This window comes from Sciurus vulgaris, assembly GCF_902686455.1.
Source record: "Sciurus vulgaris genome assembly, chromosome: 5".
In the NCBI taxonomy this organism is placed as follows: Eukaryota; Metazoa; Chordata; class Mammalia; order Rodentia; family Sciuridae; genus Sciurus; species Sciurus vulgaris.
Window position 1 is genome coordinate 122,269,195 of NC_136465.1, and position 27,739 is coordinate 122,296,933.

Below are 27,739 nucleotides of genomic sequence, written 5' to 3' on the forward strand. Positions count from 1 at the left end.
CTGAAATATGTATTAATTATAATTATTTAAAATAATATAATATATTATTTAGTCTGCCAAATCTTAGTAAGGAAACTCAAAATCTTCAACATTGAAATACTGAAAGTAAGAGTGAATCACTAAAATTGTATTTATCTTGATGTTGTAAAACAACTGGATATCTTTATTTTTCCTATTCTAGATCTGAGTAAAGATCTGAGTGTACATTGATGAAAAATCTAGTATTTTTTATTATGGAGTGTAATTTGTTTCCCAAATATTTGGTATGATATATGGCAAACTATGAAGTTATAGTACAGTTATATTTCAGGTGATAGTACTATATAATTTCTATGTAATTAAAGGTCTTTTTCACTCCAATTTATGACTTTCAAAGCCAGTTTCTTAAAATAAAAGTATGCTGTATACATACAGAGTAATCATATTCGGCATTGAACTTAGAACATGAAGGATATATCACTTACGTCACTAGATCACAAAATAGAGTCTGTGTTCTTTTTTTAAGTTTCTGGTAACTATTATCTTTATTCAACAAGTATCCAATGCCAAGGAAACTTGTGTTTGTTGGATTTAGACACAAGTCATAAAGACAAGAAAACATTAGAAGCTAAATGTTTCTGTGGTACTACATATGTAGTGTTCTATATATTTTTTTCCTGAACAGAAATTAAATGCCAGGCAATGATTGATGATTTTACAATTGAAATTTGGAGCTGGTAAAAACCTAAAAGAACTTCTATTTCAATAAGAGGAACTGTGTTTAAAGAGGGGAAGTAACAAAAACTATTGGGAGCTCTGGGAGTGGAATCAAAGTCTCTATTTACTGGATGACAAATAGAGTAAATAGCTTATTAGTCAATGTTTGTGCTGTTTTTTAAAGGGAAATAATATTTTATTCCTTAATACATTTCCATTTGGAAGTTCAGTTAGATAAGCACTGGCAGTTAAGGTGTAATAACGTAGTGATTTTTTTCCAGATTCACCACCACTGGCATTGCTGTATCTATAACCAGTTTAATTTATATAATCCCTTTCTTCTCTCTGTATACAAATTTGCTTAGTTATAATTAAGTTCTCTCTACAAAAGAAGTTCCTCAAGGTTAAATAAGAGAATATTGCCAATTTTTATGTTAGTAAACACTAAAACCATGCTCAGAAGTTCAGACTTCATAAGTTAATCATCCAGATGGCTAAAATTTCACTAATTATGGAAATTTAAAATACGAGTAAAATCAAAGTATACAAATACATATGAAGAAACTTAAATTTTGGGACAATTAATATGCAATCTAAAGTTAGAAAAATTATTTGAAAGTATGATAAAAATTGAGACTAATAATTAAGACTGTTAGATATGTACAAATTTCTTACTATATTTTAGTCAATTGTTCATCTTTTGATATTAGATATTAATATTCAGAACCAAGATTATACATATTAATGTCTAGTTGATATTCTCATTCACTGTGGTCTTTGGATATTCACTTGTTTCCTATTAACCATGTACAAGGCAAATTACTATCAAAAAGTTTCTCTCTTTAGCACGTTATTGGCTATCCTTCATGAATTCCTGAAAAATCCACCATGTCTTTTTGACAGTCACACATAGATATTAACACACACACACACACACACACACACAATTTGAGATTCTCTAAAAGAAAGAGAGAGAGAGAGAGAGAGAGAGAGTGTCAATGCTTTCAATGCAATGAAATGTGCAGGTGTTGGAAAACCTAGCTTAGTAGGTTTTCCTCATCTCAGTAGATCAGTTAGTTTGCTTTGTAAATCACATAACCTGTAAGAACCCTCAATGGAGCTCTAAATGTAGGCTATAAGTGAGCTCTACCTGGAGGCTGTAACAATAATAATGATTAGTGTGAGAATCATGTGATTTTATGTCTGACTCGACCTAGTGGATTATAAATCATTAGTGAGCTCTTCCTAGGGTTAAGATGATAGAACCACAGTCTGGTGATTTAGAACAGCAGAAGTTCATTCTCAGTTGTGGATGCATGTGAAGACAAGGAAACACGGGGAGAATGCCCTGTGAAGATGGTAGCAATGGGACTCCCGTCTGTGCCCCTGTCTTCACCTGGCACCCCCCATCTTTCTGTGTCTTCACATGGCGGTCTTCTTGTAAGTCTATCTGTTACACTGGATTAGGAGCCACCCTCTTCCAGTATGACCCCATCCCAGTCAATTACATATACGTTGGCTTTATGGCATAATTTGGATCTGGAGTATTCCTTAAAAACTCATGTTAGATGTTTTGTCCCCATGTGGGTACTATTGGGAAGTGTTGGAAACTTTAAGAGGTGGGGCCTGGAGAGAGGTGTGTGAGTTATGGTAGGCATGCCTTCAAAGGAAATAGGACCGTAAGCCTCTTTCTCTTCTTCTCTTTAGCTTCCTAGCCATAGAGTGAGCAGGTTTGCTCTCACCATGATGTTCCACCACAGGAAGAAAATAACAGGGCCAAATGATCAGGAACTAAAAGCTCTAAAACTGTGAGCCGAAATGGTGGGGGGCGGGGGAGGGGTGCCTTTTATTGTGATTATATCAGCTGTTTGTTATAGGAGTGGAAAACTGACAAACACATCCCATTTCCAAATAAATTTACATCCTGAGGTATTAGAAGTTAAAAATCTCAACTTATCTTTTTTGAGGAATGTAATTTAACCAATAATAGTTTGCCTATGACCCCCCCCCCCCAAATTCAAGTCCCTACCACACACAAAAAATGTATTCAGCTGATCCCAACATCTCCAAATGTCTTAGTTATTCCAATATCAGCTATAAGTCCAAATTCTATTTAAATCAGTTATGGGTGAGACTTGGAATGTAGTCTATTCCTAGACAAAATTTCTTTCTGTCAACCTGTGAAATCTTGAGAACAAGTTACCTACTTCCAAGATACAATATGACAAAGTACATTCTCATTCTAAAAAATAATTGGAATAAATAAAATAAAAAGGTTTTACTGACCTAGAGCAGCTTCAAAACCTACCAGTACAAATTCCCTAATGTTATACAACTTGGGAAAAAATTCTCTGTTGCTCGGTGCTGTGTCTTCTGGTCCTTCCAGAATGGTCCTATCTACTTTTCTCTCAGCCCTGGGTAGTGGCCCTGCTCCCTGAAACTATGGAGGTAGCCCTATTCTTTGGAACTGTAGGAATTCTTTCCTCAAACCTGTGCATCCATTTTTCTCCCCTGTGTCATTCTTTCTTTGTTTTATTATTTATTTCTTTCAGTAGAGACTGGCAGTATTTCTGCTGGCATAATGTCGCCGCTCGCAGCAACAATCTCGCGGTAATTTGTTGCCGCCTGCAGCAACAATTGCACAGGTATTTATTGGAGGTGGACTGGAAACTGAGTTAATTCTATTATCTTTCTCTTTAGTGCACTGCTTTCTTGCTTGTTTGTTCCCTAGCTTATAGAGGAAAAAAGGCTTTGAGAGGAGAGAGAGAGAGAGGCTTTGCATAAGACAGAAAGAGAGACTTTGCTTAAGAGAGAGAGACTACACTTTCAGAGATCTATATCTTCTTAGTTCTGCTGCTTCTTCTTAAAGGTGCATCCTGCATCCTGCGTCCTTCACTCTGCTGTCTAGAAGTGTGACTTTACTTCTCCGTTCTACAATCTGCAACCTGCGTTCTGCCATCTATCAGAGGTGCTGCTTATACTCCACCCAGCAATCTAGAGGTGTGGCTTAGTCCTGCGTTCTGCCATCTATCTGTGGTGCTGCCTATAGGATGCTTATCCGGTTATCCCTCTCTACTAGCTGTTTATCCGGTTATCCCTGGTGCTTCCTATAGGAGTCTCTTATATACCTAAGGCAGCCAATTCAGCTTAGGATTAGCACAATTGAGGCATGCCCCTCAGGGCCAATCAAGGAAGAATGAGGAATATCTATTGACCACTAGCACAAAGGAGACATTAACTAATCAGGTAAAGGTAGATCACGCTGTGTTAACATTAATTATGTGCCACCTCATAGCTCAACGCCAGCCGCCATCTTAGGGTTACCCAAACATGTCTTCTGCAGCATAATATTTTTTTTTTTTTTTTGCTGTACTGGGGATCGAATTCAGTGCCTTGTGCTTGCGAGGCAAGCACTCTACCAGCTGAGCTATTTCCCCAACCCTGGCATAATATTTTTAAAAATCTGTCAGCCTTTCATGGGTATCCAAGCCAAAAGACAAGAGAATTCTCTGAATGTCTTTTCCATATACCTGCATCTCTATTCCTGAATTTGAGGTTTATCATTCTCATTGCATAGATTATTATTGTATATGTATGGTTCCATAGATAGTATTTTATTTTGTTTACAAGTTCCCAAAATTCATGTATTGGTTTCATACTGAATAAGTTCTTTTAAAGAGCCACAAGCTTTATTTGTTCAGTAATATGTTTGGAATAATATGACTCAAATACATAGTTTTAACTGATTCACTTTATTATTATTAGTTTCCATTGACTAACATTATTTAATTATAATCCATAGTAAAGTCCATGGACATATGGCAGCCATGACATCTCTAAATGTTTTCTCTGGGCCCATGTCCAATTCTTTTGACTTACACTCTTAATAATATTTGAGCATTTATTACCACCTGCCATTTCTCTAGCAGTTCATTCATGTTCTCTCTTCTCAGAGAGACCAAGATCTGGAACTTAGTAAGTAGAGTCAATTGACACTGTTAACATTGTGTGATATTTCATTGTGATCTCTGTCTTATGTATTTCATTTTTTTAACACATATTAATTGTGCATACTAAAGGGGTTCCATATGATGCTACCATACATGCTAACGGTACACTGATCAAATCCACCCCCAAACTTCTCAATCCCTAGTAAACATAGTTCTGATTTTAGGTTGACTTTTAAAAATTTTTCCATATATGAGAACATAAAGTAGTTATCTTTTTGTGTCTGGCATTTTTTACTTAATATCTTTTAGTCCATCCATTTTGCTGCAATAGACAAGATTTCATTCCTCTTTATGGCTGAATAATACTCCATAGTGTGGTATGTATGTATGTATACACACACATATACATAAAACATTTTCTTCACTTATCTATTGATGGGCCTGTAGGCTAATTTCATATCTTAGCTATTGTGAATAGTGCTGCAGTAAACATGGGTGTGTAGTCATCTCTTTGGTATTCCTTTGGATATATGCCCAGAAGTGGAATAGCTGGATCATATGGTAAATCTATTTTTAGTTTTTTTGAGGAAACTCCATTCTGTTCTCCTAATGAATGGCTGCTCTAATATACATTTCCAGCAGTGGTGTATAGAGTTCTTTTCTCTCCACATCCTTCCAAGCATTTTTAAAAAATATACTATCCATTCTATCTGGAGTGAGATGGTATCTCATTATAGTTTTGATATGCATGTCCCTGATTGCTAAAGATAATGTAGCTTATTTATTTTAACTCCTAAACATCCCAGCCTATGAATATGCAAACTTTCATTATCTATTCTCCTATCAAGGTACATTTAAAGTCTTTTGCATTTTTCTTTAAATCTCTATACCTTGTGCTGTTCTAAAAATTTCTTCTCATACACAGATGTGCACACCTGGGAGAGACTGGGCTAGATATGCACAGTTATGATTAGCAGGTTTTTTTTTTTTAATCTCAAGAGAGTACCCATGGCTCCACATTCTGTACTTATTTGGAAGCTATAAAAAATCTAGGCTTTAGGCCATGGAGTAGCTTCAGGTTTTGTTGTAGAGTCCTACTCATTTTCCATTGGTTCCAGTGTGAAAAGTAAAATTGTCCTAGGTGGTAGCGGGGCTTTAGTTTTACTTTTGCTTCCTTCAGGCAGGAGTCGTTTGAGGGTGGAGAACGGAACCAGACCTGTGCTATGCTTGCACCTGCAACAGGCTTTCTCATCTCTCTTCTTTAGTGGATCTCTTGAAGCCCTCTCTATCACCTCGTCTGCTTCCCTGGCTGCTTCTCTTCCCAGATTCCAGCAGTTCATTTTTTTGCTATACTGTGTTACCATTCCATTTCTAGGTAATGGAAATATTTATTCCTGTATTGTTATTATGATGCTTTTGGTTAGTTATTTCATTTGGTTTTCTTTTTTCAGATGTTATTTTTTTTTAATCACTGTGTGTTTGTGGCACAGAAATTACATGCAAATATAAATTTACAGAATTTTCTTGAACTGTTGATTGATGTTTTACTAAAGCTGGATAGCAAATAATCAAGTCTGAAGTAGTTGGCAGTACTACCTGGCCTAATGAAATAAGATAGATCTGCTTTGAATTCTAATTGTGCAGGGTGCAAAAATGACACTCTGATATAAAAAATCAGAGAGTTTTATTTGCATTCTTACCTAGACGGAAGATTGTTCCCTCTCTATGAGAAGATGGTTCTGCAAGTATACTTTACAGTAGTTCAAGGACTTTAATTCAAATGCAGTTTTAGATCTAGTCAGCTTTTGAACTAAAGCTTTAACAAAGTCATGGAATTCTGCAGTATAAAACATTAAAAAAAAGTTGACTTTGACTTGGGATCTTTTATAGGCAGAAGCTCCTGTTTCTTCTTTCACCTCTATCATAAAATAATTCATGTCTCATAAAATTTAGATTTTTTGAGCAGTGTAATGAGCATGTCAGGATGATTTTTCTACATTATACTCCCACATATAATGACGCTAACCTGTTGGATAGAAATTTTAGCATTTTGTATATGTATGTGGAAGAAAATTAGTGTTGAAATGTATTTTTTTTGGCAGTAACTAGCAAATAGATTTGGTTATTTCTTGAGGATACTTCTAAAATATTGCCAGAAGGATATGTCATCAATACAGACAATAAATATTGAAGATGAGACTCCCATGATATTAAAATAAATGAAGCCCTAGCTCAGTAAGGTGATGCACTGTGTTACTTAGAGATTACCCAATTTGCCAGCAAATATGTTGGTTTTTGTCCTCGGGGAATCCCTAGGAAATTTAATTTTTGTTAGTAATAAGACATTTTACACTAATATTTAATTAACTCATTCTCTTATCCTTAATATAGTCTAAAATCATAGAAATTGGTACTGTCTCATATAACCAAGAGGACACTAGCAGAGATGAAGAAAATATTACAACCTTCATTTCTTACTCAAAACCTTGGAAGTTATATTGGAAAGATATTATAAAGATGAAACTGTGTTTCATTCTTTGTATCACTTCTTCCAAGTGACTTCAGTTTCTGTTGGACTTTGCTGTGGTATTTGTTGGGCCATTATTGGTTATCTGACTGGAAGAGGGATTGATTGTATCTGTTAGTTCTCTTAAGGGTATCATCTCTCTTTCCAGGAACCTTTGCAGATATTCTTGTTGGATCATTTTTTTTTCCTTCTCTACACTTAACTAAAACATGCTCATCATTCAAGATTTAACCTAAATTTATTTATGATCTCCTTGGTTTGATTAAGTTGTACCAATTTATACATTATTTATTATCATAAACCAGCTCTACCATTCTGTTTCTTTCTCTTTCTTTCTTTTACTCTCTCTTTCTTTCTTTCCTTCCTTCCTTTTTTTTTTTTTCCTCCTAATCCTCCTCCTCCTCTTCCTTCTCCTCCTCTTCCTCCTCTACCTCCTACTTTCTGGTAATTGGGATTGACCCCAGGGGTGCTTTACCACCAAGGTACATCCCCAGCCCTTTTTAAAATTATTATTATTGATTTTGTGACAGGGTCTCACTGAGTTGCCCAGGCTTGTGATCCTCCTTCCTCAGCCTAGGAGTTGCTGGGATTATAGGCATGCATCACTATGCCTGAGTCAGCTTTTCTTAATAGAATTTGATAAGGAAATTATGCCTTAATTTTCTAGATCTTAGGACTTAGAGGATTCATTGTCTATGTTGAGTTAACTTTTCTTCTATGCATAGTATTGATGTAACATTATAGTAGAACTAAAAAAGTTGTCATTGAAATCATTTCCTGTTTTTGGTGGTTTGTTTAACCGCAGTTGAGATAAGCTGCCATAAAGTATTATAATCTTTTTTCCATATTTGTTGTTCTCTTCAACGATTATGTACATTGTGAAGTCATGGGCTACATCTTGTCCATGACTCTACCCCTTAGTGCCAGCACTCTGAACTCTTTCTATGTAGGACTTGTTTGATAAATTTATATGAATTAAGTGACAGAATAAAGGATGCTTCTTCTGGCAGAACTTTGATGATAGAACTATTTAAGGTGACTAGTAATTCATATCACAGTGTACAAGGACCTTAGGTTATATATCAAATAGCATTGATATTTGAAAGGTGCAGGCAACTGGAGACCTGGCAAGATAGGACAGGCTCAAAGGCATAAATCGTTTTCGAATATTTACTTATTTCATGTTTGCTATTGTCTCATTCATTGGCCACAGTGCTGTGGACTGAATGTTCAGATGTCTTCCCAAAATTCATGTTTAAATCCATAGCCCCCAATATGATGGTATTTGGAGATAGTACCTTTGGGAGGTAGTCAGGACATGAAGGGGGACCCTCTTCTGATGGTTAGTGTCCTTATGAGGAGAGACACCAAGGAAGGTCAGGTGAGCACACAGGGAGATTGCTGACACCAGAACCTAACTCTACAAGCACCCAGATCTGGACTTCCAGTCTTCAGAACTGTGACAAAATAAATTTTCATTGTTTGTGCCACCTAGTCTGTGGTGTTTTATTATGACAGCCTGAACAGAAGTATACGAAGTATAATACAGAATAATACATAGGTCAAGCCCAGGAAGAAATGTAAAAGGAAGTTAAGCTAAAGGAAGGGTAGATAAAGGAAAGGGAATAATTTGTAGCCTATTTTCCAGATAACCATACTTTCCTGCGAGTGGAATAAATAGGATGCATAATGTGATAAAAATGTATATAGATGTATATAGGGATGATAAATGAACAGATTATTTCTTTTGATTTAAAATAATAAAATTGCCACCCATTGGAAAAAAATATCCTGAGGTCAGATGTTCTGTTACTTGGCACATCTGCCTCACACATCATACACTTACTAAGTGGACTTCAGGACCTTCCTGTGTTTGACTAGTTTTGCAGGCTGTCTCACATTTCCCCGTGCATATGTACATAAGACCAAATGACAATGCAAAGTAAATATTCATTAAAGCCACCTTCACATAATCTGTTCAAAACTCAAAATTTCTATTATTCTATTGCCAATTGACCTTCAGGCAAATTGTCAAGCAATGTATGATGGTAAAAGCATGAATATGTGTACCCAGGTGTCTTTTGGGTAAAATATGACTCCTGGCTCTCTCACTCCTGAAATGATTAAGCCTCAAACCTGAAGTTGACAGCAGAGTCATTGCATAGATTGATGTTCTCAGTGACTAACATTTGACAGAACTTGCCTCTGATTTATTATACTTCCAGATAAAAACAATTTACCTCATTTTTTAGTGTTTTTACTATGCTCTTTCACTAATTGGATAAAAAAAAAATCAGTTTCTTTTGTATTGAGTACGTATGCATTTTGAATAAACTAATCTTTTAAACTGAATTTTAAGGTTTTTTTTTAAGAAAGCACAAGTTTAATTTTTTTTTTTTTTTAGTATGCTCACATGGTTCTGTTCTTTTCTGAGGTCAAGTAGCTCCTGATTTTGAAAATTGAACCTAATAGGAAACTATTACTCATGTGTAATCTATTCAAGAATTATCAGATTTTTGTTACCATTTATTCATTGAAGCACAGTAAATGTTCTTGAAAAACAATTACAGAAAATTAGGCACAGCCCCCACTAATTGAATTTGTAATTTCTGAAAAGTAGAAAATTAAGAAATCACTTTTCTCTTACTCCTCAGGAGCACTTTGAATTACTATGTTTTCAATTTATCTTTGTAAGAATTAAAGTATGCCACATTATAGAAGGAAACAAAGTGATAGAGGGAGTGAAACCTTTTAAGAGTATTTTCATCAATTCTGTAGGTAAAGGAACATTATTACATATTGTATATTTTCATATCATTTAAATATATTTGATAAATGCAAAAGATTTTAACATTTGCACAAGTTAGAACACATATTAATACAGTGAATATCCAGAAACCCACCAAATGAATGTGACCAGAATTTGCCTGGTCACTAGACAAGTGCTCATTTCTCTCCTGTTTCATCCCTGCTGCCCTGTTTCATCACAGAGGCAACTATTAAACTACGTGTGTTTTAGCCTGTTGTCTGTCTGTGTGTTTTAGTGCTATGTATAATGTTTTCCCTCATAATAGAAAGATTTAATAAAAAATTATGAATGTTTTGATTCTTTGAATTTGTAATGCAGTCTGTGATAAGGTGGTGAGATTGTAAGCTTTTCATGAACTACATTTTGCTTTCTAATATAAAGATAAAATTGGAACTGGTGAGGTGATAGCTTCAACAGAGCATTATTGGACAAGCCTGAGGAATGGTAACAACCAATAAACCTGGATATATATGGAGCAGATTTTTTTAAGTGAGCAATAAACCCTTGTATACAAATTCTTTTTGACAAAGCCAGCGATATTTATAAAAATTATTACAAACTGGAGTTCATTCCAAACTATACAGGTTATCTACCCACAACTTCTTTTAATAAAAATTTTAGGTCAAAGTATCTGTCGCATATTGAATCCCTCTCTTTTGTCATCGTATTTTTAGTATCTGGGAGCTTTCCAAGTAACTGCAAGGCTCTAGTTCCTAACTCACTCTCAAATCTGCCCTCTGTCTTGCCCAAGGCCACTGCTGTGTCCTGGTTTTCTAGATTACTGAAATAAGATCTTACTAGTTTGTTGCTATACCTTCTATCTCCAACCATTTTTTTAACCTATCTCTGGGATCATTTTTTAAAATGCAAATTTACCAAATGATCCTTTGCTAAAACAAACAAAAAGACAGTATAGTTTCCAAAGCTTTAAGATGAATGAGCTATACGTCTTTTCATCCTTATTTCTTTGCAACTATATATATCATGGTGTCATGCTCTCTCTTACTTTCAGGACATATCAAATGGTATTTTATTGTTACGCATTGCTACTCCCAATCCCATCACATACCAATACCTCCAACAAGTTAATCCTGTTTAGCTTTCACAAGTCTGCTCACCCAGTTCAGCGTGACTGTCTTAGTCTGTTTTCTGCTGCTGTAACAGTGTACTCCAAACTGGGTAATTTATAAAGAACAGAGATTTCTTACATTAGTGGAGGCTGAGATGTTCAATATCAGTTAAGATGCGACGTCTAATGAGGGTCTTCCTGCTGCATCATGACAGAACAGGAAGTCTTGCATGATGAGGCAACAAGTGTGCAAGTACAGGTTTGTCTTCCTCTTCTTAGAAAGTCCTAATCCTGTCTGCAGGGACTCACCCCTCATGACCTCATCTAACCATCATTACATCCCTGAGGCCCCAGCTCTAGCACCATCAAGTTAAGAATTTGGGTGTTAGATTTTTAACAAGTGAACTTTTGGAGGACACCTTCAAAACTACAGCAGTGACTGTTAACTTCTCTTGAGACAGTTTCTTGTCTATGACCATTTAGGTTAGGTTTTCTTTCTCTTAACTCAGTAGAAACCTGAATTCACCCATCTCTTGATATTTGTCATATGATATGATTATCTACTTCATAGTTACCTCCTAGATTGTGTTCTTTTATAGATCAGAAGCTCTCTGACATCTTAGTCATCTGTGTTTCTAGAGTTTGGCTTAACTTTTGGCATAAACTAAGATACCTAGTGAATGTTTGGCAAATGAGTGAATACATGAATGCTGGAAACAAGGAGACAATGAACACAATGCTCCACCTTGATTTCATCATAAGGGCAGAATTAGGATGACGAATGGAACTTGATGATGCTGACATCTAAGAATAAAAACTCAGGTTAGAAAGTCATTGCCACAAATCATCATCTCAGAGAGAGGCAGGATCAGTAATCAGGACTAGCACAATTAATACTCTGTAAGGTGTGGAACTTATTCATGTTTATCAATTTTATTACACTCATAAGTTTCCCTACAGTAATAATCTGAAAGAGAAAATAGTTTTCTACCTAACTTTACAGGCATCAAGGAAAAGTAGGTTAGGGAGGCTAATCCACCCTGTAGTCAAAATTGCCAAGAGTTGAAGTTTTACAAAGATAGACAATGGACAAGAAGATTAGAAGCCAGGATGAATGTGCAGGACCCACAGAAAAGAAAGAATGAATCAGGGATAAGTGAGCTGGTTCTGAGTGCTTCTAAAAACCCCTGGATGAGCAGCACAGAGCATGAGAACTTTTCCAACATAGTATTTTACAGACAATATTAACTTGATTTGAAAAACAATGTTGAAAATTATAGAACTTATACCTAGTCTTATTTCTCTCAGACAGAAAATAAATTTTCTGAATGCTATGTGTTTTGGGTTGAGGAGAAAACAGGGAGAAGAGAAGGAGTTTATTTAGCTTCTATTCTTTAGAAAGTAAGTAAAGTAAGAATCCCTCCACATCTTACTTTCCTTGGTCACTCTCCATTTGCAAACTTTTTTTTTTTTTAAACCTTTGTCTCCAAGTGATTCATCTTTATCATAATACCCTGCTTATTTTCTTTAGGTAGAATATAATCCATGATTATTTGTAACTTCCTTAGTGTCTCTCTCCTCCACTGAAACATACATTCATGGATAACAGTCTTTTACACAGGACTGTAGCCATTCTGCTTGGCACATAGTAGACTTTCAATTGATATTTGTTGAACAAACAAATGGATGGACTGATGATTAAAAATTGAGTCAGGTTGATAGTAATAATCCAAGTGCTTCTGACTCTTCACCTATCATTGGCCTCTTTGCAAGGACCTTGAGATCTCTATGAAGTCAGTTTCAGATATTTCTGGAAATCACATGAGCTGAAAGAAAGGTCAAGTGAGTGTTTTCACTACCACTTTCCTGCCAATCCTAATGCCCTCAGTGAATAAAAACAAGAGCAACAATAAAGAACACTGCCTGTATAAAGGGCCTGTGATCTAGAGCTCCCTAAGTAACTGATTCCCAAGGACCCAAAGCTGAGGTGTAGACAGAGATGACAAAGATACCTCTTGTCTATATCCATACTATGCTTTGCCATTTATTTATAACACCATGGTGTTAAGAATCTCACAGTTTTTTTTTTTTTTTTTTTTAACAGCTTATTTAGCTTCTGCCTTAAATGCTCTGACTTCTTGAACCTCTTGTCCTGCAGACTGGACTAGCATGGGTACCATGCCATCAAGTTTACTGTATTTTATTGCTTTACTCTCTCCTGGACCTTTATGCATTACTCTCTCTGCCTATAGCCACAGAACAAAAACAAACAAGATTTTCAATTCTTGCAAATCAACTCCTAAAATAACCTTTAGTTAACTAATTCTACAAGTCTACAGTTTGGATCCCCAGTTTTATCTCTTAACAGAATAACCTTCTGCATAAATCTGTTCTTTGACATTAGAAGCTTCTGTAGCTCATTGGAAACTTGCTTTTAAAGAACTGTTTCAAGAATTGTAGAAATATCTTGGCAATATTTTTCCTAAGCAGGTCATTTTCTTAGACAGTCAGGTCATTTTTTTCTTTGGTCTCCAAGCATTATGGCTCAGTTCGGTTGAACTCCTCTCAGGGTAGAGTTAGGTTCACAGGTCCAGTTATTTCCATCACCTGGAGAGGCAGCTCCAGAATCTCAAAATCCTGAGATTCCCACAGATCTCTTAACACAGATTTATTTTTCAAGGTGATGGATTTTACACAATCAACCACAAAGGAAATGGGTTAAACAGATCGTAGAAATTTTATTTCTTTTTTTAAAATTAAAAATCATAAGTTTACATAGGGCAATGTTGTTCGATTCATTCTGTTATTTTTTTTTAATAGAATATGACTGGTCTTCAAAAAAGGATCTTGTTTTTTTTGATTCCAAAATTTCTTTATCCTTTTTTACTTTGTATTCCATGAATACTGTACCTCATTTATTGGAATAAATTAAGTCTGTTTTAGACTAAATCCATTGAGTAGATCTAAATTTAATCATTATCTATAGACAATGTATCTAGTTTGAAACATGAGTAACAAACTGTATTTTAGGGCTACAATTTTATTTTTACATGCTTTCTAGTTTATATAATTAAACTTACATAAATTTCACTATCCTGGAGGCTTAGAAGCAGTAAAATATTATTAAAATGTAAATTTTTGCATATCCTGGCATGGAATTATTTACTTGGACTGAGGTTAGTGGGGTAGGCACTACAAGGAGTATAAATGGTGTCAAGATCCAGGGTGGGAAAGAGATATAAATAATTTCAAAACTAAAATATAAATGGCATAATATAATATATTTTACTGAGAGTTTAGAGAAGGAAGATTTTCCTTTTTCAGAAATTATTAGAAATTATTTCATGATTTCATTTAAAATCACTTATTTGAAAGAATGGGCATGATTTTGTCATGTGACAATATAGGAGGTTTGGGTAAATGGAGGGAAAGTAGATTTCCAGGAAAAAATTCTATACTAAAGTCTAGGAGCTCTGTGTTCTACAACTAAAACAAATTGCAATGCATATTACTGTGTTGAAGATGCTGAGAAATTGTGAAATAAATGTACCATTCTCAAATCTACCTGGTCATTTCCATGTGACACCTATTAGCATCCCTTGGGACAGGTGTTTTCTGATACAGTGCCACAAGACATGATTTGAATAAAATGTAGGGAATGGTTAAAAATAAGCAAGAATGATTTAATGTAGTTAAATCTTTAATACCATTTAAGACCATAGTGTGCTATTGAAGATTTTTGCATAGTAGGTAACCTCTTCTGAGAGGTACTTTTGGAGAATTAATCCTGCAGTGATTCATTGGAGGCCAGATGTGTGAATGGATGTAGGAGGCAAGGATCAAAAGCAGAAAATGAGACAGTTTCTTAGGGGACTATTGCAGTTGTTCATGTGTGAGGTGAAAAAGTACGAACAATGGTGGTCCAAAGTGAAATGGAAAGAAAGATATATTCAGGAACTTTTAAAGAGAAATGACATAAAGAAGAAGAAAGAACTGTGTTGCTTTTCCTAGGATTTGTTATTCTAGTGAATAGACTGTAGGGGATTTAGGTGTCCATTTGAAATGAAGTGTTCATTTGATAATGTCTAGGAAACAGTAAGAAATGAAGATTTATAACTTAGGAAAAGGATTACTTCAGATGGACAAAAATGTGAACACACCACACGTAAAAATGGTAGCTAAATCTATAGCAGTAGGGAATATGGGGAATATGGAAGAGAGTATGTAAAGAGAAAAGAGAAACAGTCAAAATATAAACTTTTTGAGGACTCACATATACTGGACCTGAAGAAGAAAAATTGCTATGGAAGAAGTTGTGATAGAGTAAGACAAAAGCCAAAAACTTCCAAGTCTCAATTACAAGGTATGATTAAATACCATAAACAATTCAAATGAGGTGAGACCCAATGACTTTGGTGAGTAGGAATTCACATCTCAGGTTTATTCAGTCAGACTTTGCAAGAGAAATACCCAATGTAAGAATCTCACAATTCTAGGTTTCCTTGTAGATTCTAAAACGAAACATGACTTTTGTGGGAAGTTTTGAAATGAAGGTGAAAGGAATATAGAGGCAGCACAAGGGAAAAGCAGGTCTGTTGGAGGTTTTTTTCCTGCTTTTTTTTTGCGGGGGGGGCGGGGAGGGATGGGGTTGGAGAGAATAGGATAAAGGAAAATAACAGAAAAGACCAATACATTAAAAATAAAGTGTAAAAATTATTGGCTCTAGATCCTTTATAAAGTCAAAAACAACTTCATTAAAAGTCCTAAGTAAATGTATTAGTATGAAAAAAATAAATAAATAAATAAGGCAGAGGAAATGCCCTTTTCTCTAGCAGGAAGGAAAGGTTTTCTTGAGATGGAGGTGGAAGACAGAGATCTCCTTTCTGCTCCTCTCAGGTTTGACAGTTATTCCAGCAAGTAGGGCAGGAAGAAGGGAAGCTTGGTGCTCCAGTCTCATCTGCTGCAGTACTTGGGTCAGACTGGAATGAATGCAGTTGGCAATCAGAAAAGCTTCATGGTCTCTGGTGGAGCATGAAGGGGTGTCAAGGAAGCATTAGCAAAACAAAGAGAGCTGTTTATCTAAGCGGTAATGATGTCAGAAGAAACGTGAGTGAATAGGCTGGAACAGAATGGAACCCTCTCAGGCTCTTGAATCTCTGGACTGGGATTATAGGTGGATACCAGGATATATAAGCAAAGGGCATGGAGGAATGAAAATTAAAGAATAAAATAATTAAAGCCTAGAAAAACTAAATTAGGATCAGTTTGATGCTTGGCATTGTTCATATCTGCCCTTCCAAGCTGTCAACCAACCTGGAGGAGCCCAGCATACAGCTCTGTAGGAGAGGCAAAGTGGGAAGAGAGATGAGCACCCTGCAAGGGCAAAGTTCCCAGTGATCACGTCACTTCTGTTTCGATGTGATACAAGTTGTCATCAATTCCTAGAGGTCCATGTTTATTTGATTACAAGTTTTTGTGGGACTCACAATCTTGACTAGGGCAGTAAGGAGTAAGCAAAAGGAAAACGGAGGTTTTCTTCTGATTTTGGGATGATGCTTCTTACTGGTCATCTAGAAGTGATAAGTTGGATGGAATCAAATCAATAGATTTATTTTTATCACCTCTCCTAGCTCTCATCTATGCTACATTTTACTGGGTCCATTTTGTTCCACTCAGCAACAGTTCTATATCAGTGCTTAGTGATTATTATAATAACCTCAAATCTTAAATAGCAGGTGTTGGAAGTTGTGAATTCCATCGTGCTTCAGAGTGATACTTCCTTGGAGAGGAACTTCACAGGGGATCTTGAGGATGTCAGAAAGTGTGATAAAAACAATCCCTTTCATCCCATTATATTTCGGCACAGTTTGTTGCTCCTTTACCAAATATGCTTGTAATTAATAGTTCCCACCAACTATTGGTGTTATAAAATTTGTAGGTTTGACATTGTTTTGGAGTGTTTATAAATAGTCAACTCTTATGCATTTGAATGATATATTTAGTGACTGTTTAAATGCTATTGGACATGGTATTTTTATCCAACATTGGGTTATTAACATGATTCTCATTTGGTAGGTGTGTAGTGTAATGTTTTTCTTTTTTTTATTTTATGGTTGTAAATTGGAAAGATACAGAAAACTAGATAAAATATGTAGTTCATGAGTTGAAATATTAGTTCTTCTGAACATTTTGAATATATGATATGCATGGTGCTATTTTCATTCTCTTTGAAAAATGTCTTCATGTGATTGATTTTCAACATTGAGCCAGATTGTCTCAGTTTTATGGGAACATATTCTTTTAAATAATAAAAATATGCTGCAGTATTTTAATCTCGATAAATGAAGAACTATTCAAACATACACCAGATTCTCTGAGGATTTCCCATGGTAGCTTTTATGGAAATGCAATGGTGATTTGGGAATGAAATACAATTCTAAACACTCTTAGGAAACTAAGATTTGGCCTTTAGGAAACATTGGTATTAAATTTGTTAAGCATAGTCTCTGTCTGCTTACGTAATGGGATTTCTTCAAGTGAGTCTTTCGAAAGAACTTTTGTCATTCAGGCCATAGTTTACAGAAACTTGGAAAAGTTGTCAAATACTATCTATCTGTTCATTATTTATTTTTGAATGACAGTAGCATTTTGACAGCACAGGAAAGAAATTTATGTTTCATGTGTGAAGAAAGTCTACAGAAATGAATCAAAGAATGGGAGCTCAAAGGGACCTCAGAACACTTAATTCTGCTCCTTCTTTTTACAAATATGGAAATGAAGACTCAATGTAATTGTCAATTGCCTAAATGGCTCAGATACTTTATTAACATCTATTGTGATATATGCACTGAATTTTTTCATAATATTCTATTCTTGCACATCACATAAATCAAGTTATTGGATATTGTAATCATTTTAATCATTTAGTCATTGTACATTTCCCATATACACTGTTCCTTGATATGTAGGCTGATGGCACATTTTGTAGTATAATCCTCTTGGAAAAAACTTTTAAATTTGAATTCTAGCTCATATGAATGGTCATACCATGAGTTCTTTGTGAGATATGACTCTCTACATACACTCAATTATAGAAGATTTGAGGTTACCACATTTGCATGAGTCCACACTATTGATCTCTTCTTCCATCTTCCTTTCCCAACTAAATTTTAAACTGACAGGATTTACTGGTTTCTGCATTTACTTCTATAAAAGTTTTTTTTCTTTAAAAGTAGACACTAAGTCTAATTTTAGTTAGAAATGAAGAATAAGTTCAAGAGATTTGTTGTACTTCATAGTGACTACAGTTAATAATATATTGTTCATCTGAAAATTTGTGTATAAAAAATCAATATGCAGTCTGTAAAAAATAAAAATAAATAAATAATTCTTTAAAAAGACAATAGATTTTAAGTGGTCTTACCATGGGGTGGGGGCAAGAAATGAATATATCAAATAGCTTGATTTAGCAGTCCCACAGTGTACACATATACCAAAACATTATGCTGCTCACCAAAAATATGTATATTTTTTCCTTGCCAAAACCTATTAATAGCATGTGAATTAAGAAAAATTAAAGAGATGCTAAGGCCACACTCACTTTTTTTTTAATCTTTCCAATGGCTCCATGACCTTGCTTTTGATTTAATTTTTGCCTTGAGTCAGTGTCTTAACTTCAGAATCATTTATCAGGCAGAGGATAAGAAAAAAGAAAAAGAAAAAAAAAAATACGGGCACAGTAGTTCCCTCCCTTATCTACAGTTTTACTTTCAGCTCTTTCAAATACCACAGCCAACTGTGGTCCCCAAAAAAAGAAAAATTCTTGAAATAAACAATTGATAAATTTTAGCTTGCACACCTTTTGGGTGGCATGGTAAAATCTCACACCATTCAGTTCCACACTGTTTGATGGGAGTCATCCTTTTGTATAACCTGTTTGCACCATGTGCACTCACCTCCCATCAGTCACTGAGTAGCCACCAGCGCTACCAGATCCACTGTTGATTATGTAACCCTGATTTTGTTGCTTAGCAATAGCTCTAAAGCTGGAGAATAGTGATGCCGTGAAGTGAACTTGGCTTTGCCAAAGAGAAAGTAAACTGCTTCCTTTAAATGTAAAGGTGAAAGTTCTCAATAAGAAAGGAAAGAAGATCAGGTGGTGAATGTTAAGGCAATTCCCCTGCAGCCTACTTTCATTTGAAAATGGTCCTCTATATTCTTAGAGGAAATATAAATAGGAAAAATCCAGTATATATTGAGTTTGATACTATCCAAGGTTTTAGTGCTCTGCTGGTAGTCTTGGAACTTGTTCTCCAATGGCAAATGGGGGCTACAGTAATTTTCAATTTTCCAAGCCCTGTAATTCATGTTCCTTTCCACTTCTATCTTTGGAAACAGAATGGATATGTTGTGGACATATGGCTTCTTACAGAAATTTATTAAATGTGGCTAATTACAACCAACTCATGCTACCAACATCCTGTCTCCATACCTCTTTTCCCAGAGCCCCAAATATCTGTGTACATTTTCTGTCTTTCAGGATATCACAGGCAAAAGTTTTATGAATATTTTGCCTCTGCTTAGCATTAGTTGCCATTTTCCTAAACTCATTTATTTTACCTTATAATAACCATATTAGAATCAAGTATAGACCAAAATTAGGGCAAATAAGTAAATTTGTCATACTAACTTATCTTATATATTAAAATACTATAATAATACTCTAATACCAAATTAATATAATTAAGGACACATAATTTTTCTACAATCTCACCCAAACACCATAGACTATGTATTTTATTTTTATGCATGAAATACTTCTTGTATGATAGAGGTGGTACTTACTTGATCTTAAATTTTAAACAGGAGTGTGTCACATGGAGTGGTGAAGGACACTTCAGTTGGAGGTAGTGGCAGTTAGGATATGAGGTTATGAACTTAAGGGACTACAAATGCTTATTATAATTATTACAATTGACATTTGCAGGTAGAGTGTTACAAGGGCCCAGACCATGATTTTCAATCATTAGTATGGATCACCTGGAGGATTCGTGGAATATTTATGAGTCTCACTCCCAGAGGTTCTCATTCAGTAGATCTGGGGTGGTGCTCCAGAAGTTGCATTTCTAACAAGGTTCCAGGTAATTCTTATTACGCTGGGAAACACACTGTTGAGGCCTTCTATGTAAGGGAGGGAGAGAATGATAATTTTCTCTCCATTCTTTCTGAGTTCTTGACCCCTGTAACTAAAGACAGAAAACAGGAGAAAAAGAAACAGAAGTTGAGTAATGTGTGGCTCATGTGTATATGGTGACACTTGGGAAGTGAGTAAATCTCAAGGAGGTGGCTTTGAATTTAGGCTTAAATATCACTGTTCACCAAAATAAAGGAAGAAGGCTTCTGGGAAGAACCATTGTGGGAAGATCTCAGAAGAGCAGGGAAAACAAGATAAGGCTTCTTCTGATGCAGACTTAAGTCCTGTTTTGCCATTGAAGAGCGTCCAGTGATGTAGTCCTCCTTCTCTCTGTACAGAGAAGGAGCGTCTTTCCAAATGGTGACTACTTTTGTAGATGTAAACTTCTCTTATGAAAGGATAAGTTTCAGAACTTCCACTGTGTCTACTATTTCTTAAAATAATCCTTAAGCTGAAAAGCTATATTTTGATGTGGCATATTCTGGTCTTCTACATTAGTGGTTTCAGATGACATTTTCTCATCAACCAGTAGAGAATGCCTATAAGCAAGACCTGATTTCTCCTTCCCTAAGTATGATGAAAATTTATTAGCAGAAGAAAAGCATTAGAAAAAATAGGAAAATTTGATTTGTAATACAAATAGAAGTACCTGCAACATGTTAGCATATTAGAAAACATACTTACGTGTGCATCCTGTTTTGTATTTTAGCATTTGTCTATAACTTTTAATAGAAAAATAAGATATATTCATTCTATAATATTTCAACATCCCAAAATACATAAATCATACAAAGCAAAATTTCAAAGCTACTTGCTATTAATAGTTTTTAGTACATTGTTCTGAGTAATTTATATTCTTGTGATGCTTGTGTAAACATAAAGACACTGCAAGAATGAAGGGAAGTCTCATCCTGCTCCTTCTAAAAGTTTATTGGAATGAATTGACAGCAGAAAGATTAATAGGAAAAAAAGACATACACATTTATTTAACATGAATGGAGGAAATCCCAGGAGTGTGATTATCCACCATACCAGTGAGGTTTAGATGCTTAGGTATCTGTCTCATAGAACACGGAAATGTAGGGGAATGTTGGCGATACTTTTTGAGAGGTTATTCCTAGTGGTTATTAGGAAGGGCAAATGCATCTAGGTGAAAAATTAGCTTTTAAATAATTCTTTGAGAAATTTGAATGACCCTAAGAAACAGACAGCTTGTGACAAAACTCTGTCTAGCCATAGTTACCTTCCTCAGTGGTCTTTTCTGCCATTGGTAATTAGATACTAGGGAGAAGGAGGAAGGTTACCACGTTGTCTTTGGCAAGTCCAAAGGCAGATAAGGGAATGTCAGAACAAAGCTTTCCTTGTGCCTTTGGAAGATAAAGAGGATCAAGAGAAAAACTAGCAGGTGGTGGAGGAGTAGAGGTCAGAAAGATATTGATCCTGCAGCTCAGCATGTCAAAGCACTACATTTTGGGATGTTGTTCTCTCAGATCGGCTTCATTCCTTTTACATTTGTGTGGGATAGTACTTTTTTGTGAATGAACAACGATTTACCCATTTTCTGATGACTCCCCTGGACATTCTGTACTGTCTTTATATACCTATGCAATTGTACCTATAAGAAAATCCTTACGGTACAATTGATTGTTCATGACTTTTTAAAACCATACACCACTGCTATTGTTCAAGTCTCCCAGGTAAGTTGTAACAAATTACTACAAACTTGGTAACTTAAACTAATAGAAATTTTTTTTCTTACACCTCTGGAGATCAAAGGGCAGGACAGAACTTCTTAAAGAGGCTTTGTGGGAGATTGCTCCATTGCCTCTTTAACATCTGATGTCAGTAGTTGTTCTTGGTATGTTGGGGCTGGTGGTCATGTCATTTTCTACTACTCTGCCTCCATCTACATATCAACATATCCTTTTTCTGTCATCTTGAATGTCTATCTGTCTCAAAACTCTCTCTGCTTTTCTCTGTTATAAGGGTACATGTGTATAGATTTAGTATTTACCTGGGTAATCCAATATAAGTTTCTCTATCAAAATCCTTAAGTTAATCATGTCTTTTACCATAAAAACTAAGATTATAGGTTGTGAGTATTTGGACATGGACATGGTCACAATTCAGCCTGCTCTAATTGTTTTTACACAGTTCTAAAATTATAATATTAGGAAATATGGGAATTGTTTTTATGAAAGGTTCAGCTCTAATTCTTCATAATTATATACTGTTTCACCTTATTTTCCCTAATTTGCCCATTCTAAAAGCAACTATAGTGAGTGTGACCCTCATTATCAATTAGAATTCGCAGTCATTTTAACTACGGCAGTAGTTTACATCTAAAAATAGGTTTGGTGTTGCCAACATTTTGTGGGCCTTGCTCAAACGATATCTTTCTTGTCTAGATGTCAAAGTAAATCAGTCAATAGGATTTAAAAGATGGTCCATGTTGAAGAATAAAATAGTCTCCCAGGATTAGATTCCAATTTTAATTCAATTACATGTTAGAAAAGAAAAGATTTGGTTCAATTTTAATTCCTCTTATAAAATTGAGCAAGTTGTCTCCTAAACTTAAACACCGTAGTTAGTTTGACATTGCTAGATTCTTCTGTGTAAGAAAAGATAGCAAAAAGATCAGTCTATTATTCATTAAGAACATATTAATTTGTTCCGGTGCAAACATGGGACACTGTTTAGGTAGGATGTGAAGAAAGACTTGGACTTTAATGTAGAGCATCCAGACGAATTTATGGTGAAGTCAATAGTCTCCTAGCTCCTATTGACTTAATCTGGTACTTAGTTTGCTAAGTACATTATTTCTGGGCTATATATTGAAAGATAAACTTCTGGATGATGTAGACTATTGATAAGCCTTCCTACAATTGACGCATGCTGGTTTAGGTTTGGGAATTTGAAGAGAGGATTATTCACAGGTTTATAAAGAAATGTTTCAATATTCTGTGCAACTGAATAAGTCTTGAGTGTATTACTAGAGCCTAGCCATTGAACATTACTAATAGTTTCACTACTTTTGGGTCCTGCATCTTCTCCATGCATTAATCAGCTTAACAAATCAACCCATATTGATTGCAGAATACAAGGCAAAGTTCCTGGGCTTTAGTATGTGTTCTATCATATAAGTTGTTGAAAATCACTTGAAATACTCAAAGCTTTTTCATTCGTCTTCAATTCATTCTTTTGTTAATGATAGTAATATTTTGTAGCCTTATAGACTCAAACATATTATAGAAAGCACTGATAAATCTAAATTAGCTAGAAAAATGATGAATTTTAAAATTACTTCGAAGGATAGTTCTAGTTTTTGAATTCCCAAAAATAAGTATATTGATTCTGATGGACAAGATAGCAAGAGCACATGTAATAACTAAAATTTAAAAATTCATCATTGTAATAAGACTGAAGAAGTGTAATTGTGTGGAGAAGAAGCATTCCCCAAGTTGGCATGTTGAAGTAGGTCAGCAATAGTGACCCTAATAAAAAGATAGCAGTCGCAGTTTCAATTTGGTCACGTACTAAACATACACTTGCATCCTTTTGCACCTGTGATCCTTTATGCGTTAATCTATGAAATATGATTCAAAATAGGAGTTTCTCTGAATCTATGGAATTATCAAATATCAATAAAAATTTTAGGAAAATATTGAATGCATTAAAGCATTATTTTTCTTGAACCCTGTGATAAGTAAAGTTCATCATTAAACATGTGGCATATAAGGGGGACAGCAAAGAAACAAAATTAGCACTTACTACATCCCAACTGCTAGGTATAATAATTAACATTGCTTTTGTAATTGGGAATAAGCCTTAAGCCTTACTTAGACTTAGGAAGCTGTCCCTGGAAGTTACTTTATCAAATTAAAAATGTCATCCCATTTGCTTAAAAATTATTGATATTCTACAGGATTTTTAGTTATACACAGAGATTCTAAAACACTGCCTTCTAAAACACTGACCAATATATTCATTGCATGAGTAATTGACAGCATTGTGTTTAAAATAGGCCATGATAGTTTAGGATATGTAGACAAAGTGATGTAACATAAATTAACATAGGCGTAACTACCAAACAGGGAACTTCTGGTTTATTGACCCATTCGTTGAAAAGAACCTAGAGTAGGATGGTCTTTCTGGGAGAAAATAGTCTGGTTAAGGCAGTGTGAAATTTCATAGAAATGTTGATAAGCATGTAGAATTTGAAGTTCTTAAGATCTCTTTTGTTCTGGTTCCTAAACTGGTATGTAAGTTGAATGAATCAAACAGACTGCAGGGTGAGAGCTCAATTTTTGGATGTGCCTCCCACCTTCCTTTGAGGCTTTGTCCTGAACCCAGAGAAGTTCTCTCTGCCAGAGAAACTGAATATAAAAAACATTTGTTCAAAATATTAAGGTCTTCTACTTTTGCATGAGCTGGTTACTTGGGGGTAGGATGAGGCTGTATTCTTGAATTAACCCTCCCCCTTAAAAAAGCTGCTGAGGCTCCCAAGCTCCTGATAGGACTGGAGCTGTTCTGATCCCAAACCCAGAAGACCCAGTTACGAGCACCCTCATTCTTAACAAAGCTGTCTTCAATGCTCTTCCTGTCAATTTCTCAGATTTTATATATTATTTCCAAATTCCTTTCCTCATCTTTGAATTGCTTCCACTATCAGTTTCTCACCAAATTGGCATTTAGATAACATTTTCTCCATCCTCTCATACAAACCTCCCTTCACCTGGTGACTGCTGTCTTCATTCAGGACTTAAGAGCATGTGGCTCTGGGTACTGTTTATTTAATTGAAAGAACTGACTCTTTTCTAGGTTTGATCCAGTCTTATGAAATCTTGGCCCAGACGATATTACCTCTTGGTATCAGCATGTACATAGTCATAATATTAAGGTTGAAATAAACATGTTTGATATGTTATAGATTTAGCATATTTGTCTATCACCTAGATTAAAGAAGTTTCAATTCTGAAACAGAAGATCCCTAAAATAGTCTTTGTTTACTAGGCAGTTTTTTGTTTGTTTGCTATTCTGTTTCATTACTGAAACATGTGTACATGTGGTACTTCTAATATTCTTTTAAATTTCCTATTTCCATTGTTAGTGGGTATTTATTTAATTGAATTTTAGAGCTAATTACCTAAATTGGCATAGGGAATTATTTGAATGACAGTTAATGTCAATAAATTTTCCTTCTCATAATGATATATATTCTCATATATATATTATATACACACATGTATATATATATATGTATATATAGACACATACTTCTTTTGAAAAGTCTGATTCTTCTTTGTCTTATACTTTTATTCCTCATGCATACATTTGATCATTTTGGTTATTACTTGGTTATTCCATCATGGACTGACAAATATATATATATATATATATATATATATATAGAGAGAGAGAGAGAGAGAGAGAGAGAGAGAGAGAGAGAGAAAGAGAGAGAGAGAGCGAGAGAGAGAGAGAGAGAAGGAGAAAGACGAAAATATATACACACATACATATATACCATGCACTCACACATATACAAATGTGTACAATTTTGCTAATTATTAAAAGATGTTCACAGTTATCAGAATTAGTTAATGCTAGTGGCTCTAATAATGAGGCTTGCGGAATTCAATTATACATGTAACACTTGTTTTTCTATTTCTTTAGATAACGCAGACTCTGTCTACCTCTCTTCCCTTGCTTTGCCTTCAAATATTGCACTTCAGCACAGAGTGGCTAGGCTTAACGATTTCACGAAAAACCCAAAGAAATCTGTTTAAGAAGTCATCTGTCAACAGGTAAAACTATATTTTAAATTCTGTTTCACACAATTGAAAAGGAACAAAACGCAACAGACACCAGTTGACTAAAATATTACAGAACTGTGCACAGGAAGAAATCATGAGTGCTGTTTGTGTGTTTAAATTGTACCTAAGTATTCATCAACTGAAGAGTTGCTAATAAGGAAGAGGTGACGATCTTGGAAGAATTTTCCAAGAGCTAATTGGTCTGGCTCCACTTTCCAATGAGTTAGTTGAAAGATCAGCAAATGTCACTTTATGTGAAAGAAAAAAAGCAGGTACTACATAGGAAAGTGAAGGGGCATATGAGTGGTGACTTACAATCTGGAGCATGCAACTGTAATTAAAATCAAGGAAATATGCAGGGAACAGAGAACAAAAGATTATGGAGGAAGATAGTGAACTGGCAAAACTGTGACAAAAGTAATACAAAAACAAAAAGGAAATCAAGGAGAAAAAAAGGCCTCAATAGAATAATACTATTTTTAAAAAAGCTTTTGAAAAGATTGAAATGTGTCACATCTGAGAAAATAGCTTGACTTCCATTACAAATGAAGGAAAATTCAAATAGTTAATGATCTGAACAATAGAGATGCAGTTTGAGGCTATGAACTTTAGAAAAACATGAATGTAGCAGGGAGTGGAAATCAAAATTCCTGGGCAATCTTCTTGGAGGACAGAATCTAGAGAAATGGGAAGCAGTTCATTGTCTGTGGAAGGCTGATGTGCAGATCACGAATTGTCTTCCAAAATTTTTAAAGACTTTTCATTGGATAAAAGACTTATGTGGAGATGATTAATTCCTAGTGCAGATATATATATATACTTGTGTATCCATGCATCGTGTGTGTATGTTGGAGATAAAAAGGAGGAGTTGAAGGCAAGGAATGCTAGCATAAGTCATTGCTATGCATTTTTACTTCTTTCAGTTTTTTGATGCTTCTATTTTTTCAAGCCCCTTTGTATATTTCAATGGTGGATTCATTATTTATCTGTGTCTACTTTAATCAAGATTTATTCAGCAGATATTGCTTTCCTGTACTTTTTATTTAGGATGTGGTCTAAAGTCAGCCTCTTCTCAGGCACTTATACCACAATTGCTACCAACATTAGCCACATGGTGTTGTTATCTCTTAGAAAACATTTAAAAATCTGCCTCAATCAAATGTATGTGGGTGCACATTTTTTTCTATTTATTTATTTAACTTATGGCAAAACAACAGACTATATCTCATTGTTATTTGAAAGTGAATAAATTCATTATTAAAGTTGAAATTATGATTACAGGGAGAAAATTATAGCAGGTGGTACAATGGGGGGCAACAATAAAATAATAATACAATAATACAATAAAATAAATACAATGCAATAATTTCTTTCCAAGCACAAGTAGTCACAACTGAAATTATCCTGCCACATATCAATAACTATGCTGACAACTTGAGATACAGTGATAAACTTATGATCTTGGACTAATGGGAAAGATGTATATTGAATAAATCATTAGAAATTTATTCAAAGGTAATAGTTTTACAGGAGTTTCAAAATTATTCATTGAAAGAATGAGAAATTTGGAGCAAAAAATTTATTTTCCTATGAATCAGATTGAAGTAAAAAGTGCAGAAAAAAGTACTTAGAGAAATGTAGATCATATATCAGCGATACAATAAATAATCTACTGTCTCTGG

General features: G+C 34.9%; 1 protein-coding gene across 8 annotated transcripts in view; it reads left to right on the plus strand.

Moving 5' to 3' along the window:
• The window catches only part of SLC16A7 (solute carrier family 16 member 7), a 201,653-nt gene that overhangs the window by 97,047 nt on the left and 76,867 nt on the right, over nt 1-27,739 (plus strand). For 6 of the 8 annotated variants that reach the window (XM_079142801.1, XM_079142803.1, XM_079142805.1 and 3 more), the window contains one exon: nt 25,918-26,048. The gene's annotated coding sequence lies outside the window, so the exon portion shown is untranslated. Of the gene's footprint in view, nt 1-3,565; nt 3,697-15,547; nt 15,642-25,917; nt 26,049-27,739 lie in introns of those variants that run through there. The other 2 variants (XM_079142798.1, XM_079142802.1) reach the window with 2 other exon arrangements.